At 39.2% G+C, this 16,516-nt stretch overlaps 1 pseudogene; it reads left to right on the forward strand.

The window, feature by feature from the left end:
- The first annotated feature begins 9,052 nt into the window (after window positions 1-9,052).
- On the forward strand, window positions 9,053-12,208 carry LOC126595251 (protein NRT1/ PTR FAMILY 5.12-like; annotated as a pseudogene).
- The last annotated feature ends 4,308 nt before the right edge of the window (window positions 12,209-16,516 follow it).

The following is a 16,516-nucleotide window of genomic DNA, read 5'->3' on the forward strand; positions in this document are numbered from 1 at the left end:
TTCTAAGAGTGTTCCACTCTAAGAGTGAGAGTGAGAGTTGTAAGTGTTGTTCCACTTCAAGTTTGAGAGTGAAGAGTGTTCCACTACACATATTGTGTGAGTGAAGCTTTGTGTATTCTTTATCTTATAGTACCATCTTTCCTAACAAGTAGTATCAGAGCCTGATTGGCTCATATTACGAGATGGAAGGAAGTGGCATTATGATCAAGCTCACCAACTCAAATTGGGTGACATGGAAGCCAAGGATGGAGGATATTCTTTACTGTAAGGATTTGCATGAGCCAATTGAAGGAGATGTCGCAAAGCCCAAGAGCATGTTTGATGCCGAGTGGAAAAAGATGAATCGAAAAGCAATTGGCACAACTAGACAATGGGTGGACGACTGTGTTTTTCACCATGTGTTTAATGAAACCAATGCCCGCGAGTTTTGGATGAAGCTTGAGTCCTCGTTTGAGAAGAAGACCCCCACCTAGAAAGCTTTCTTGATCAATGATCTCATCAATGTGAAGTACAAGGGTGGTTTAAGTGTAGCAGAACACTTGAACAATTTTCAGAATATCATCAACCAGTTGGCTATTATGAACATGACAATTAAGGACGAGCTGCAAGTAACGATGCTCCTAATGGTTGGGAGACTTTCGTAGTGATTGTAAGTAACGATGCTCCTAATGGTGTTCTTACTCTTTATAATGTTAAAAGTAGCATGCTTAATGAAAAAAAAAAGAGAAAGGTTTTGGCACAGATAGCAGCTAAGTATCTATCATAGAGAACCATGGAAGGAGCAAAAGTAGAAGGACTATAAGCCATGGTAGAAATCCTAGCCGATCCAGGTGCATGCCATCATTGTGGCAATGAAGGCCATACAAAGAAAAACTGTCGAAATTGAAAGAGATAGCAAATGAAGGAAACAATCAGAAGAAATATGATAATGGCAATTCCATTGTAGTCTTGTGTGGTGATGTACAAGAAATATTGTCTGTCAGTGAATGTGGGTGATTTTGACAAAGACATTGAATGGGTCTTTGACAATGGAGTTTCCTTCCATGCTACAAAGACATTGAATGGGTCTTTGACAATGAAGTTTCCTTCCATGCTACATCTAAACGGGAGTTCTTCAGTATATACAAAGAGGGTAACTATGGCTTAGTGAAGATGGGGAATGAATGTCATTCCAAAATTCTTGTGATTGGTGATATTTGCCTAGAAACTGATCTCGGTTGCCAGTTGATGTTGAAAATATGAGACATATTCCTAATATATGTCTCAATCTGATATCTATTGGTACCCTTAATCGACAAGGTTTATCACCAAGATGTATTTTCTCCCTGGTGGGGGATCAAGAATGATCTATTCAGCGTTATCTACGGGTTTCCATCCTATTTCGTATGTTGTCACATTGTTCTTGACGTCATCTTCTAGATCCGTCTACTGTAATTGCTATTTGACAGATGTAGAATTATCTTTATGCACTTAGTTGCTACTGCTGGGGTGCAAAACTTCTTCTTTGTTTCCTTAAGAACTTGTACAGTGAATCGTCAAGACATCGCCTGGTCAAACATCCATTTCTCAGACTGCTCATCTCGAGCTGTGGGATCTAAAATTTTGATACTCGATCGAGGTCATGCCACATAGTAGGAAAAGTTGTTGTTGTTGTTGATCCAGGTCAAAGCTCCAATTCACTAGCCAAGGTTGGTCCAAAATCTCATTATAAAGAGATGGGTTGTTGACGATCATTAAGAAACGAGTTTAGCTCCTCATGTTCACAAAACAAAGATAATTAAACTTAAACATTGAAAACAAAAGATGGATTACACCTAAGAATGTTCCAGCAATCCAACTTGAATGGCTAGCCCAAGGGTCCTCCTTCTTCTTTGCTGCGACACAAGGTGTGGGTGTAAGTTTAAGTGATGAATTGTATGAAAGGATGCTGAAAGTATGAATGGTAGTGAATGGATGGTCCAAAAGCTATGATAAGGCTCTTTATTTATAAAAGAAAGAAGGGGCACGACTAGGAATCAAATTGGGAAGAGTTTAAGACTACAAATCCTCCAAGAAAAGGGTAACAAATCAGAATCCCAAGAGGAAAAGGGTAAGTGAGGTGCGGCAAGATCCTAGAGGGAAAGGGGAATGCCTTACACGGCAAGGGAAAGGGTTTTCTAGAAGAAATAGGTGCGGCAAGGGATTTTAGGAATGTAATTAGGTTTGAATTTAAGTCTCCTAATTTAATTAAAGATCCTCCTTGCAGCTAGAAATTAAGTGGTGAAGGATTAGGAAAGTTTAGGACAAAATAAGGTAACTTTGGTTAACATTCCTTCTTTCTTGCTTGCATCATTTACTTCATTTTCTTGAATTAATTTCTTCATAACTTCAACATAATCCTAGCCTCTTTTGGTCTTCAAATTCGTCCATCCACCTTGCTCCAAGCATGTGTTATCCATTCAAAGCCCAAAACTGCTCCAAAATGCATCGTCTTGCCTCTTTAGACCTTTGGACCTACAAACACACGAAAATAGCTTAAAATGCTAAACTAACTATGAACTAAAAACATAAATGCAAGAAAACAAGCTAACTAAGTTGCATAAATATGCTTCTATCAGTGCACTTGGTTATTTTCTTGCTAGTGAGCGAGCTGGTTGTCGTCGCGCTTGACGTAGGTTGCCAATTGAATTTGAGTTAGACTATTCTCTTGTTTTCCTATGTCTATTGTAATGTTGCGTACTTCGATACCTCGCATGAGGATCTCCTTACTAGCCAAGCCTCGAGTGGACATTTTTCCTAAAATGTCTGGATTGCTCATCAGAGTGTGGACCCAACCTCAAATGCACACTAACTCGTGGACCGAGTTGAGAATGAACACTTCTCTATGCACTGAGGTAAGAGAATACATTTTCCTAAGAACCAAGTTTGAGGGTGTACACTCCTCGAATGCTCGGTTCATGGAGGATTGTGAAGTTGCTTGCCAAGACATTGTTGAAAAAAGTCATGATGTGCTCAAACCCCTATCCTCGATGTGCTCAAAGAGTCGATTCACTGCTGGTTAGGCCGGTGAACATCACCTGTCCCAGCAGGTGATGTTCGCCATTTAGAGTGGAAGAGTCTGGATGATGGACGTTTCCATGTGTGGTGGAAGTGTAATGAGCTGCAGGTGCAAAACTTGGTTTCCTGGAATGGGCATACCTAAAAATAAAAAGGGTGAAAATATCCCTAAATCGATCATTGGTCCGGTGGTCAGAATTTGAATCACCTGAAGTGGCATCGGACTAGTCTGGGCTAGGGGGGTCACGAGGCTGGCCAACCCACTTGGATGGTTAGGCCATGTGCTAGGCTTGTGCGTGGGCTGCCTACTCTTTGGCTTACGCTGTTCTCTCCGTCTGTTAAGTTCGCGCTGCATCTATAGCGAGTTAAGCTTTGGCCGCTGCGGCTTAGGGTGTCTGGCTTACGGCTCCAGTTGCTGTAGTTGAGGCATATTGGGTTCAGCCTGTATTTTAAAGAGCCTAGGCCTCTTGCCCTTGGGTTGGTTGTGACCATGGTGGTGATGTTGCTCCACAACGGTGATATATTGGATTAGGAATGTGATTGTGTAAATCCTAATGTATCTAGGAGTATGAGGCTCATTCTGTCGTCGCGTTGAGCCTCGATGATCGATATTGTGAGGCCACATCTTTGTCTTCACTTTCTCGTCCAAATCCTTGAACATATGAGGTTTCGTTTGTCGTGGTTTCAGAATTTCCTACCATTGTATCATTTCTCCATGGATTGATCAAGAAACTTTTCTAGGAAAAATTAAATGAAACGGTGGGTGAGAAATTCAACGTAATAGAAAATTCCAAAAACTATTTGCGAGAGTTTTCTTTTAGTATTTTAATCAAGCTCTCAATGAAAGCACCAATATGTGGTAGTGAATTTCCGCTGTCTTCGATCCAATGCCTAAGTTAGCTTCTCTAAAAAATAGTAAGTATTTAGGGTTTTAGGGGTAGCAAAAGCTTATCAAAAGTTGGTAGAGATTGAGGTATATATATATATATATAGGGAGAGGGCTAGCCACGGTGTTAGGGTTTTGCTCTACACATGGCGGCATCATATTGGCCAAGATGTATGGAAAGAATATTCATAAGATATAAATAAGGAATAATCTTGAGATAATGGTGGAAGTTTCCCTAATTGATTGAAATATGGATTACTTACGTGATGGAGTCAATCTTCAATTGGGTATATGTATTAAAGATAGTTAATCACTATCTTTAGTGCCTTTGACTTTTCCTTGCCACAAGAAATAGAGTTATAAGCAGTTGTATTCAACAAGGTCAATTTCTTCCTAGAAGTAAACTGAAGTTCAACGGTTCCTTTTCCTAGAACTTTGGTGGAATTATGATTCCCCATCAAAACCTCTTGATTTTCCGTTGATGCTGCATATGTCTTGAATTGTGCCTTGTCATTGCACACATGTATAGTAGCCCCTGAGTCGAGCCACCAATCGAATGATTTTATTGCCGCTGCCATATTCAGTTCAATAATCATGCCAATATGCATTATTGATACCATTGCAACGATGTTATCAATTCCATAATTTTCCACCATGTTTGCATTACTGGTCTTATTGGAATATTCCTCATTGGTTTTCTTGTGTTTACAATCACGAATGTAATGACCTTTCTTTCCACAATGGTACCAGACACCATGTGCATTCTTTTGATTGTTGTTCGAATTGGTCTTCTTAAACTTCCCTTTGTGAATTTTGACCTTGAAGTTCTTTTTGTATTTGTTTCATTTGACAACATGAACTTTAGAGGAATCTTGATTTGCAAAATTCTTATCAAGATTTCTAGTTTCCTCTTCAATTTGAATACCCTTTTGCAAATCCTCCAAACTAATATCTTCCACCATGTGTAGAAGTTTCTTTCTATAGTTATTCTATGTTTGCGGTAATTTTGCCATAATAGCACCAACTATCATAGGATTTGGAAAAACTATTTTAAGTTCACAAAGCATTGAGACCAAGACCAATAATTCATGAACTTGGTCTAGGACGGGTTTATTATCAAACATAGTGAACTCATAATATTTTAACATTAAAAATTTATCGGTACCTATTTTCTCTGTTGTGTACTTGTGTTTAAGTGCTTCCCAAATTTCCTTTGGAGATTGAATGTGTGTCCTCTACATACCAATTCATCTTCTTCACGCTTCTTTTCATCCGCAACTATGTTGTCTGTGTCTTTGTCACTTGGTTCACAAATAGGCTCCAATTTTGGGTCCAACACATATATGACATTTTGAACAGTAAGCATGAAATACATCTTGTCCTTCCATCGGATGAGATTTGATCCATCAAATTTGTCTAGCTTGTAGCATCTTGATTGATAATCTTCAAAGCCATGTTATCAAACTTGTTCTCCATGACGAAAATAACACTTTAAGATTGTTAGAGTAAATGTAGAAACATAGAGAATAAACTGAACGATGACTTTGAGGTATGACTTGAATTGTTTCCTTAAAGTGTTATTTGCCCCCCACTCGAATGAGTTTGTTAAAGGGTTTTTGACAAATCACTTCCAGGATACAACAAAGTATGGAATATTCAATTAGCAAAACCGAATTGTATTCCCTTAGAAATAGCTAGAAAAAAAATTGTATGAGTGTGATGGAGAGAGGAGAGAGAGAGCAAAGAAATTGTGTAGACAATAAATTTTTGAATGATTTCTCTTCTACTAATGTTACCAATATATATAGAGAGAATTGCACATTTTAGACATATCCTTTGGTTTTGGGTGTGCCCTCTCACGATGAGATACAACTGAACATTGCAGCAGTATTTCTAATGGGTATGCCTAATACAAGAGACCAATTACCAATGATCACGTCTGTTCATAAAGGCATGCATATGTTCAAAATGCATCATGTCTTTTCGGCAAATAGAAAAGGTGTAGTGTTTAATTTCAAAGAGTGTGATTGATGGATCAATAATCCAACTTCCCATCTTTTGTCAAACAGCCGCATATATATATATATATATATATATATATATATATATATATATATATATATATATATGTATTTTAGTCCTATTAGATTAGGAATGTGATTGTGTAAATCTTAACATATCTAGGATGCTCTTATGGGATTCTACCATATCTCTTAGACTAGATATTATCCTATTAGAGTTGTAATTCTATTAGGGTAAGGAATTTACCTTCCTTACTGCTATAAATAAAGGCACAATGGGGCGGAATAGAACACACCTCACAAATTACATATCCCTATCTTCTCTCTCTATATGTATCGCATCCCTCTCTCTGACCTCCATAATTGTTCAGTAAATTATGCTTACAACATGTTATCAACATGCTCTTGATGCTACGCTAAAGAGAGTTTAATCTTCAATTAGGGGAGTAATACGTTTTAATCATTCTTTTTATTATTATTTTATTATTTTTTTGAATTGATATACATGTTGATTCAATTTAATTTTCTTTGTTGAACGTGATACAATGCATTAGAGATGCGCGACTTTCAAATAAGGATCTTCTACAAATTCAAAGGCTCAATTATTTTCTGCTAATCAGGTTCTCTTAAAATAAAGTAAGATATTTGAAACAACCATGAAGCATGAAAACATTCTTCATGATGCATGAACCCTTTACAGTTACATTTAATTTCTGATATATATGTTGTATATGTTTCATATATTTGTCAATATATATATATATATATATATACACATTTCATGTATTACGCAATTTTTGATGTGTGGAATTTGTGAGTCAAAGCATTGAAATAAATTAGAAGCAATTAGAGTTTTTCAAACCCTAGAGTCGAAAAAAAGAAAAAAAATATTGGGATTTTTTGCGGCTCCACACCACGTTGCCACCATACTCCAAGTCACGTTAGCTGGCTTGCAACCTAGCCTGTTGAGTAGCATTGACTGGATGTTATTTTGATGTCTGGATCGACAATAGCAGCCCTTTAGGCTTGCTATGCACACACCGACAACCAGCCCTTTTGGCTTGGGTTAGGTTCCAATGGGCCTAAAGCTTGCATCCCATTCCAGCAGGCCTGCATCCTTGATGGGTTTGTAGTTGCACCCTGGCTTACTCCCAATAAGCCTGATGCTAGCTGAGCCTTATCCATACACACACGGCCCGCTTACAGCAGCCCATGTGTTGTTGGGCTAGCCTTTGAGTCTCGGCCCCTCGCTAGCAACCTCTGACCAGCTAGGCTCGCATCGCTCTGGCCTAAAACTAAAGCCAGCTCATGCTGGGCTTTGTCCCACACCAACCTAAGCTAGCGCTTTCATGCGCCTGTTTTTGGCCAAATTCCAGCAGTTTTGAGCTACCATCCCAATCTACAGCCTAAAGGCTTGCTGCCTTCATGTGGTCCCTAAAGGCCTGCAACCGTGCTACAGGGCCTTGCCTATGCATTACGACCAACCTAATTAAGCTGGGCTGTGTTATTTTTTCGACCCAATGTCAATTTTTGGCATTCTCGCTTCATAACCAATCCATTTAATTTTTGGGATATTTTAATTAACACTAATTAAGCTATAATTCACTTGTCACTTAGCCCGCTGCCAATTGAAGCTAATACGACCCGCATGTCATTATTTTGCTTCCATGATTGACGTTGTATGGTCTCGATCTATTGAATTAATTAAAAGTAACCAGCAGTCCATTAATCTAACAAGACATCCGAAATTATTGGCCCGAATATCACTTTTGGACATTAACGATTTAATAATTTATTTTTCTTCTTTGAACCGTTGACATCTTTTCGTAGTCCCGAAGCACTCACACTTGAGTTCCCGAAGCAACTCAAATCCACTACACTTAGTTGTATATTTTATTATGTGTTTTTACAAGTACCTCATTTTATGAACTGGAAGTTCATAACTAAACTTGAACCTGTAGTTTCAAATTTAGTGCTTTTGGAACCCGAAATTTTCATAAAACAATACGCCCATGGAAACTTGAATTTTTCATGTAAACCATGTCTTAGAACTTGAAATGTTCTAACTTTGATGCTTATGGATATCTTATTTTCTATGACACTAATCACAATCTTGTTCCCTCCATTCAATGGATTGTCGAACCATAACAAGTTTGATTTCACCGATTTGGATGTTTCTTGACAGAAACCACTTTATGTGGGTACAAGACAAGAATGTCCACTTGACTATCAAGAAGTTGAGTAACCATTAAAGCTAACAATGGCATGGAAGAGTTGAAAAAGCCTTCACCATGATCTTCATTCGAAGACTTATACCCGAAGCATTACAAATAGAAATACATCCCAAACGAGGATTCCATGGTTCTTTGGCTCACTCCTATGAACTGTATAATTATGAAAGATATATTACCTGAAGCACACCATGATTACGTCCATGAATGAGTACCATTTTGAAGTTTATAAATTTGATCAAATTTTGACTGGAGAATACTTTTGTCGTCCTTCCAAGTTAGTAACTGGCTCTCGAAGCAGCAGTGTAGAGAACAGAAGTTTACCAAATTCTCGAATCTGATTACTACCATAAACATGAAGGAAAAGTATAGACCCAGCTTCAGCTGGAGTCTACCGAACGGTATAGACCTAGTTCGGCTGTAGTCTACTGAATAGCTCAGCCTAGTTCGATTAAAGCCTACGAATAGTTTTGCCCTGCTTCGACAAAGATGCACTGCACGGTACTGCTCTACTTCAATAGTGGCCTACCGAACAGACCTCTCTAGCTTTAGCTGGAGCCTACCCAACCTAAGTTTGGGTATATCTCTTTCACGATCCAATTTCGAGTTTGTCTTACAACATATGGTAGAATCAGGGCCTGCCAAGGTATGACATCATGCCTGAAGTGTGACCCTTGGCACCTAAGACCTAAAACTTCAAGAATAAGAGATAATATTTCCAAACGAGCTGTAAACAGATCGCCTGTCAAAGGTTCTAAGTAACAAATAATCGAAGGAGAATCATATTCGACATAGATTCCCATCCTTCACTGAGGCCCTAATTTTGTACGTAAGGGCGGCGAGATCGACACATATACTGCACAACCAAAAACGTGCAAATGCAATATGTCGAGTTCGTATCCGGTAACCAACTGAAGGGCACTAAATGGCCTCAAGAAACAAGCCTCGGGCGGACCAACTTTGCTGCGTGCAATATTGCATGGCCCCACAGCGATCGGGAGCTTGGAGAAGAGAGATTGAGAGAAATGTGTTCGTAGAATTGTAGGGGAATGTGTGAGTTATCCCTCCTACATAGTGCCTTTATTTATAGTAGTAAAAGAAGAGAAGAAATTCCTTCATCCCCAAGGAATATAAGTTGTAATAGAAAAGAATAACTAGAATCAAATATAATCTAGGATTTACACAATCACACTTAAACTAGGAAAGTTTATAACATATATATATATATATATTATTTGTTGTTTCCGATCTTAATTTGCATTATTTTCAAAGGATTTGTGATTAGAATCCATATTCATAAGTTTTGAGGGTTTGGAGGGACTCAATGAATCGTGAATATCTTGGATGAGACACTTTCTAATATAGATTGCGACAAATTTGATCAAATTGCTAACACACTCTGTAATCATTGGTGCAATCCAATATTTTCTTTTTCTTTTTCTGTTCGATAACCTTATCGAGCTTTAATTTTATCTTTAATTGTGGTACATTCATAGAGGTTGATATGTGGCTAACACTTTACTAATTACCATAGATGTTGTATGGGGCCACATATTTCCAATAGATAAGGTTCTGCGCAAGAAAAGTCACAGTTACTGAACTGTGACAACAGCAACCATGGTCATTACAACGTTTTTCTCGGCAAATGCTTCCATATGGTGCGAAAGTGGCTCGGAAACCACCTCTACTTCTCCAAGGCTACTACATGCATTCGAAGTGAGGGTCACTGATCAATCTCTATTGAATTAATTAACATGAAAAAAAAAAAAAGTCGGCTGACTTTTTAGTTTTTCTCGCCAGCTTTTCACATGTAAATCTTGATAACATTATACTTTAAAATAGACACACACTCTTCAAACTTCATATTTTACAGAAAAATTGAATTTGCTAAGTAAAACCAAAAGAATTTTACATCTAAAAATCAATTAGAGTATGATAAGTGAATAGATCCGGGGTTTTTTCTTCCTCCAATTAATTTAGCACTTGAAATGTTTTTCTATAAAAATTATAATCGTCAACGTAATTTTTCTGATTTACTAGATATTATCTCTCTCGGACTCAGAGAAACAGAACTTTATTAGAGCGGATTCGGGAATTAATTCAAACCATCTTTCTGATTTCTTCTGTTTCTTTGTGATGACATATATATAAATAGGTTTGGTTTTTAGCCACAGCTTCGTAAATCAAGCAATAGTGGGTATCTTGATAGTGTACCTGACGGAGAGTTGGAATACTGAACAATTTGAAATGGCTGCCATAGTTACAAATTTACAAGAGGGGATAACATCCGTCATGGTTATTGTGCTTGCTCATACATCAAACTCATACATGAGTCGTTTTAAAATGATTGTCTCCACAAATGCTGCTTATATTCTTGTAAGTCTTCTTGCAAAAATTAATATAGGTCTGACCATTTATTTAGTTTCACTTTCCGAATGAACTGATAATTTTTTAGGTCAGTATTGAAGGATCATCCATTAAAAAAAATAAACAAATAAAAAACCGTTTATTTTTGTAATTGTGATTATATAAACAAGGGTGGGACCAAACTAGGCTTAAGCTCAGTTTCTCCAACCAATAAAATTACCATATCCTACATCTAAAGCCCATATATATCCTCACTCAATATTTTAGGATAATCCTTCAAAATCACAATTATTTTTCCATATAAACAATTCTTTGATTATGACCTAAAAATTTAATGGTTGAGATCATAAATTACAGTGGAGAGTGATTGGTGTCGCATTAGCTCACAAATTGATAATAGACGCATGTACATATGTGCTTAATTCTTGGATTACTATATGTGTTAATTTGTTGCACATATACGTAGGAACTTCTTCTATTATGGATCTCTTCTAAGTTTATGAGAGCACAAACTTCGGCTAAGGCATACTATGGAGTAGCCGTACTGGTAGTATTAGGCGAAGCTGGCCGATCGACTACTCTTCCGGAATTTCTGGACGATCAATATTTTGATGAACAAAAACAAACACCACTCTCAGATGAAAACCGTAGAGATACTCGTAGAGAAGCTTTGTGGAGCCATCCCTGGTTTTTAGGTGCATTCCTATCTATGTTCCTTACAACCATGTCTTGGACACGTACGTTTTGGGTTTCAGCAACTTTAGTGGGAGCTTCTTATCTAGTGTTCTTGCTCGGCTACTCCTGCTACTTCGTACGAAGTAGAATTGACGAATCTGCAGGGGAATCTCGTCTAGTAGAACAACAAAGAAAAAAGTACTGGCCACTCAAAAAAATCAAGGGTGAAAAGTGGTTTTTCATAGAAGCGATAGCTATGCGGTCAGTCTTCTTAGCATACACTATGGTGGAGGCAACAGGGAGTACGTTCTTTTTCGAACAAATGAGTTACTTGGATCACAAAGTTGGAACGGTAAAGCCACTTTATTTCAAACTAATTGGTTCCTTCTCGTGTTTCTTGGTATCGTTTCTGTGTGATGAGTTACTGGATCGGAAGCAGTACTGGCAAAATGCTACGCTGGCGAGAATTGGCTCAGGATTGGTTTGTTCCATGCTATGTTGTGTTGCTGCTTGGCAGGTTGAGAGAAAAAGGTTGAATAATTTAGTTAGCAATGACACACCTAAGGCTACTCTATGAGCATTATGTGGCTAGTTCCGCAATTCTTTCTCTGGGGACTAATGAGAGGGCTGGCCATGTTAGGACTGATTGATCTCCTTGCTGATCGAATTTCTTAAAATAAGGAACGAAGGGCTAGGTATTATGCATCCCACATAACCGACTTCGCCCTTGGCATCGGAAGGATAATTACAGCCATTAGCAATATGGCGTTGAGGAGAATTTGATTGGATGATAAGAGTTACCTGGACGTGTTTTACAAATGGTTAATGATGAGTCAATTTAATATTATACATTTTACCCTATTCTTAGTATGTTTTGGTAAATATTTTGGTAGAATTTTGATACTTTTATTTAGATTTTCAATATAGGACATCCGACTTCCTTTGGAGCAAAATATGATCAAGCCGATGACTTTTGGAGTGATTCAAATTAGAGGACGTTCGTGTGTCTCTTGGCGTGTTTGTGTCAAAATTTGGAATTTTTATACCAAGTGGTTATTTTATGGCAATGGAATAAAGGAGCAGTGTACAGTGCTGGAAAATGACGTTTCTGGGCTTAAATTGGGTTTTTGGAGCCTAAGATGACCTCTTATGGGTTCGTGACTTTCTGGAAAAGTGTTCAGAATATTCCAAACCTTAAATCCAGCTATATTGGGCCTGTTTTGGAGTAGTTTAAGGTTGTGTTTTCTATTTTATTTTGGTATTTAGTTTCTTAGTTGGATTGGAAGGCCTTTTATTAGGAGGATTTAATTTTTACTAGGTTAAATAAGCTTGGCCGGCTCTATTCCTAGCATCTTCTTCTTCTCCGTGCGTTCTTTGAGAGAGGGAATTGACCAAGCATAGAAATTTTCAGACTTTTTCATGCCAAGTCCAGTCATGGTTCTTGTTTCAGTAATAAGTTCTATGGTTTGCATTAACAATTATTATTTTTTCATGCTGGAGCATCTCAAATGCGATAACACCAAGTCGATAATCGAAGCTCAAGAACTTCCTTGCTTCTGCCGTTTTTCAATATTGAATTGAACATCCACGAGGTTCGTTATGCCAGCAGTTATCTTCTGTTTTAACTGGACCGGCACCTCTGGGAGTGCCTGCAAAAACAGTACAAAGCATAATTAGTTTGATGTAAATAGATATATTCATTGATCCGGGAATCAGGGGGTGGGGGATGTAAATAGATATAAATCGAGGTAGTTTTTTGCACCACTTTTCCACTTTCTCACTAACATGACAAAACGTGTAAATTGAATATGACAAATTGAAATCTTGTGAATTATTTTAAAACTGATGGTGCAAAAATGTATTTGGTTCTAAAAGCATGCATCGGACATATTGAATATGAAAATGACTAATAAACACATTAATATAAGAGTTTTCTACATATAAATCCTTAATAAAAACAACAACAACAACAACAACAACAACAACAACAAAGCATTTTCCCACTAAGTGGGGTCGGCTATATGAATCCTAGAACGCCATTGCGCTCGGTTTTGTGTCATGTCCTCCGTTAGATCCAAGTACTCAAGTCTTTTCTTAGGGTCTCTTCCAAAGTTTTCCTAGGTCTTCCTCTACCCCTTCGGCCCTGAACCTCTGTCCCGTAGTCACATTTTCGAACCGGAGCGTCAGTAGGCCTTCTTTGCACATGTCCAAACCACCGGAACCGATTTTCTCTCATATTTCCTTCAATTTCGACTACTCCTACTTTACCTCGGATATCCTCATTCCCAATCTTATCCTTTCTCGTGTGCCCACACATCCCACGAAGCATCCTCATCTCCGCTACACCCATTTTGTGTACGTGTTGATGCTTCACCGCCCAACATTCTGTGCCATACAACATCGCTGGCCTTATTGCCGTCCTATAAAATTTTCCCTTGAGCTTCAGTGGCCTACGACGGTCACACAACACGCCAGATGCACTCTTACACTTCATCCATCCAGCTTGTATTCTATGGTTGAGATCTCCATCTAATTCTCCGTTCTCTTGCAAGATAGATCCTAGGTAGCGAAAACGGTCGCTTTTTGTGATCTTCGCTAGATTGCTCCGGTCATTAGTGTGGATAAGTATATAAATGGATAGAGATAGGGAAGCAAACACAAGATGTACGTGGTTCACCCAGATTGGCTACGTCCACGGAATAGAGGAGTTCTCATTAATTGTGAAGGGTTTACACAAGTACATAGGTTCAAGCTCTCCTTTAGGGAGTACAAGTGAATGATTTAGTACAAATGACATTAGGAAATATTGTGGGAGAATGATCTCGTAATCACGAAACTTCTAAGTACCGGAGTGTGGTATCGTCTTGACTTGCCTTATCTGTCTCATAGGTAGATGTGGCATCTTCTCTGGAAGTACTCTTCCTCCATCCAGGGGTGGTATCTTTAACTGGTGGAGATGCACAAGGTAATGTATCAATTTCACTTGAAGCTTACTTGTAGTTTCAGGCTTGGTCAAGCGCAATACAAACCATGTAGTAGGAGTCCCCCAAGTCGCCGAGCTAGGGGATCTGCTGAAAGAGGTGACAGACAAGGTAAGCAATCAGAGCTCCGGCTGATTGTTCACATTCTCCATATCTTGCAGGCAGCATGAAGGATAAAGAGAAGAAAAATGAGAAGAGATGATATGGGATACTTTTGCTTTTGAAGAAGTAACTTTCCACAGGCTTATTTTTGAACTAGGCTGGAGGGTTTTCTGGTTTCCTCCAGAGTATAAGGCCGACTGAAGAATTTGAGGGTCAAAACAAGTCCATCAAATCTAGAGTACGTTCGACCCTGCTGATATGAGATACTTTTGCTTTTGACAGAGTAGTGGATGTATCGGCACGTGTGCTGTTACGCTTGTCTTCACATGCTTCTTTGTATCCTTCTCACTTGCCCTATCTGTTCCTCAGGCAGATGCGGTATCTTCCCTGGAAGCATAAGATGTTGAAGATGAGTACTCGAGAGCAATGCCAGGTAAGCACTCAGGTAAGGGGTTCCAGGCAGTCAGTTCCTGGCTGGAAGCTTGATTCCAAGTGCTGACTGATTGCTCTCTTTCTCCTTGTCTTGCAGGTAAGAACAAGGCCAAAGGAAAAGACAGGGAAAAAGCATGATATGGGATACTCTTGCTTTTAACCCTGATGATATGAGATATTCTTGCTCTAGTATAGCTTGTTTGCAGAGGTATTATCGGGGGGAAAGAAATCTGAATATTTCGAAAGGCTTCGTTGGGAGTGCCCTCTCAGATAAGAGGAAGGGTTGAGCATTTTTGTAGGTCTGCCTGTCCGTTGGGGATGGAGGTCGACATATATAGGAGTCTCCCTAACATCAAGTAATAATGCAATTCCTTTACCCTGCTTGGTCATAACACGGTAGTGGGAGCTGCCAGCTTCACATGTTTTAACTCTGTCAGAGCACTTTGAAAAAGTGGTATGTGGTATCTGGAAAGCTGATGTTGCGTGTGAAGATTACAGACAAGCTTTATCCAAGGAGATCCAGCTCTTAAAGTTGGGAAAGTGGTGCCTCTTCGGTTTTCGAACAAGCAATCTTGTCGGGGATCTAGCTCTCGAGATTCAGAGAACGATGCTTCTTCGATTTTTGAGAAAGCAATTCTGCTGGGGGTCTGGCTCTCGAGATTCGGAGAGTGTTGTCTCTTCGATTTTTGAGAAAGTAATCATGTTGGGAGTCTGGCTCTCGAGATTCGGAGGGCGGTGCCTCTTCGATTTTGGAGCAAGCAATCTTGTTGGAAGTGTTTTCTCGAATGTGAGTAAAGGTTGGGCATGTTTCCTAGTCTACATTGCCACGAAGCACAGAGGTTGACACACAGGGACTTTTCAATTATCCAGCAGTGGTACTGTTCCTTTACCCTCTCTTCGATTTTTGAGAAAGTAATCATGTTGGGAGTCTGGCTCTCGAGATTCGGAGGGCGGTGCCTCTTCGATTTTGGAGCAAGCAATCTTGTTGGGAGTGTTTTCTCGAATGTGAGTAAAGGTTGGGCATGTTTGCTAGTCTACCTTGCCACGAAGCACAGAGGTTGACACACAGGGACTTTCCAATTATCCAGCAGTGGTACTGTTCCTTTACCCTTTCTTCGATTTTTGAGAAAGTAATCATGTTGGGAGTCTGGCTCTCGAGATTCAGAAGACGGTGCCTCTTCAATTTTGGAGCAACCAATCTTGTTGGGAGTGTTTTCTCGAATGTGAGTAAAGGTTGGGCATGTTTACTAATCTACCTTACCATGAAGTACAGAGGTTGACACACCGGGACCTTCCAATTATCCATCAGTGGTACTGTTCCTTTACCCTTGTGGGTAATAATATGGTAGCTAGACCTTCAAAATTTACGTGTCTAAACTTTGTTAGTGTTGTTTCTTTGCTATTCTTTTACCCTTCTTGGTCAGAGCGAGGTAGTGGGAGCTGCAAGCTTCACGTGCCTCAACTTTGTCAGATAACTTTGGCAAAGTTATCTGTGGTACCCATGAGCTACTGTTGCGTGTGGGAAATGGGTGATTAAACAGTACGATTCATGTGCTTTCTACTTCACCAGAAATCTTCGACAGAATGCCCATAATTTCCGCAAAGCTGAGTGTGCGTGTGACAGGTGCTGACAAGGCTGGAAAAGTATGTGCCTCTTCGATTTCTGAGATCGGCCCTCGTGGTCTCTGAGCAGCCCAGCTTTTGAGAAAGCAAGCCTCTTCGATTTCTGAGATCGGCCTTCGTGGTCTTTAAGCAGCCCAGCTTTTGAGAAAGCAAACGCCTCTT

This window comes from Malus sylvestris, chromosome 13 (assembly GCF_916048215.2).
Source record: "Malus sylvestris chromosome 13, drMalSylv7.2, whole genome shotgun sequence".
NCBI lineage: Eukaryota > Viridiplantae > Streptophyta > Magnoliopsida > Rosales > Rosaceae > Malus > Malus sylvestris.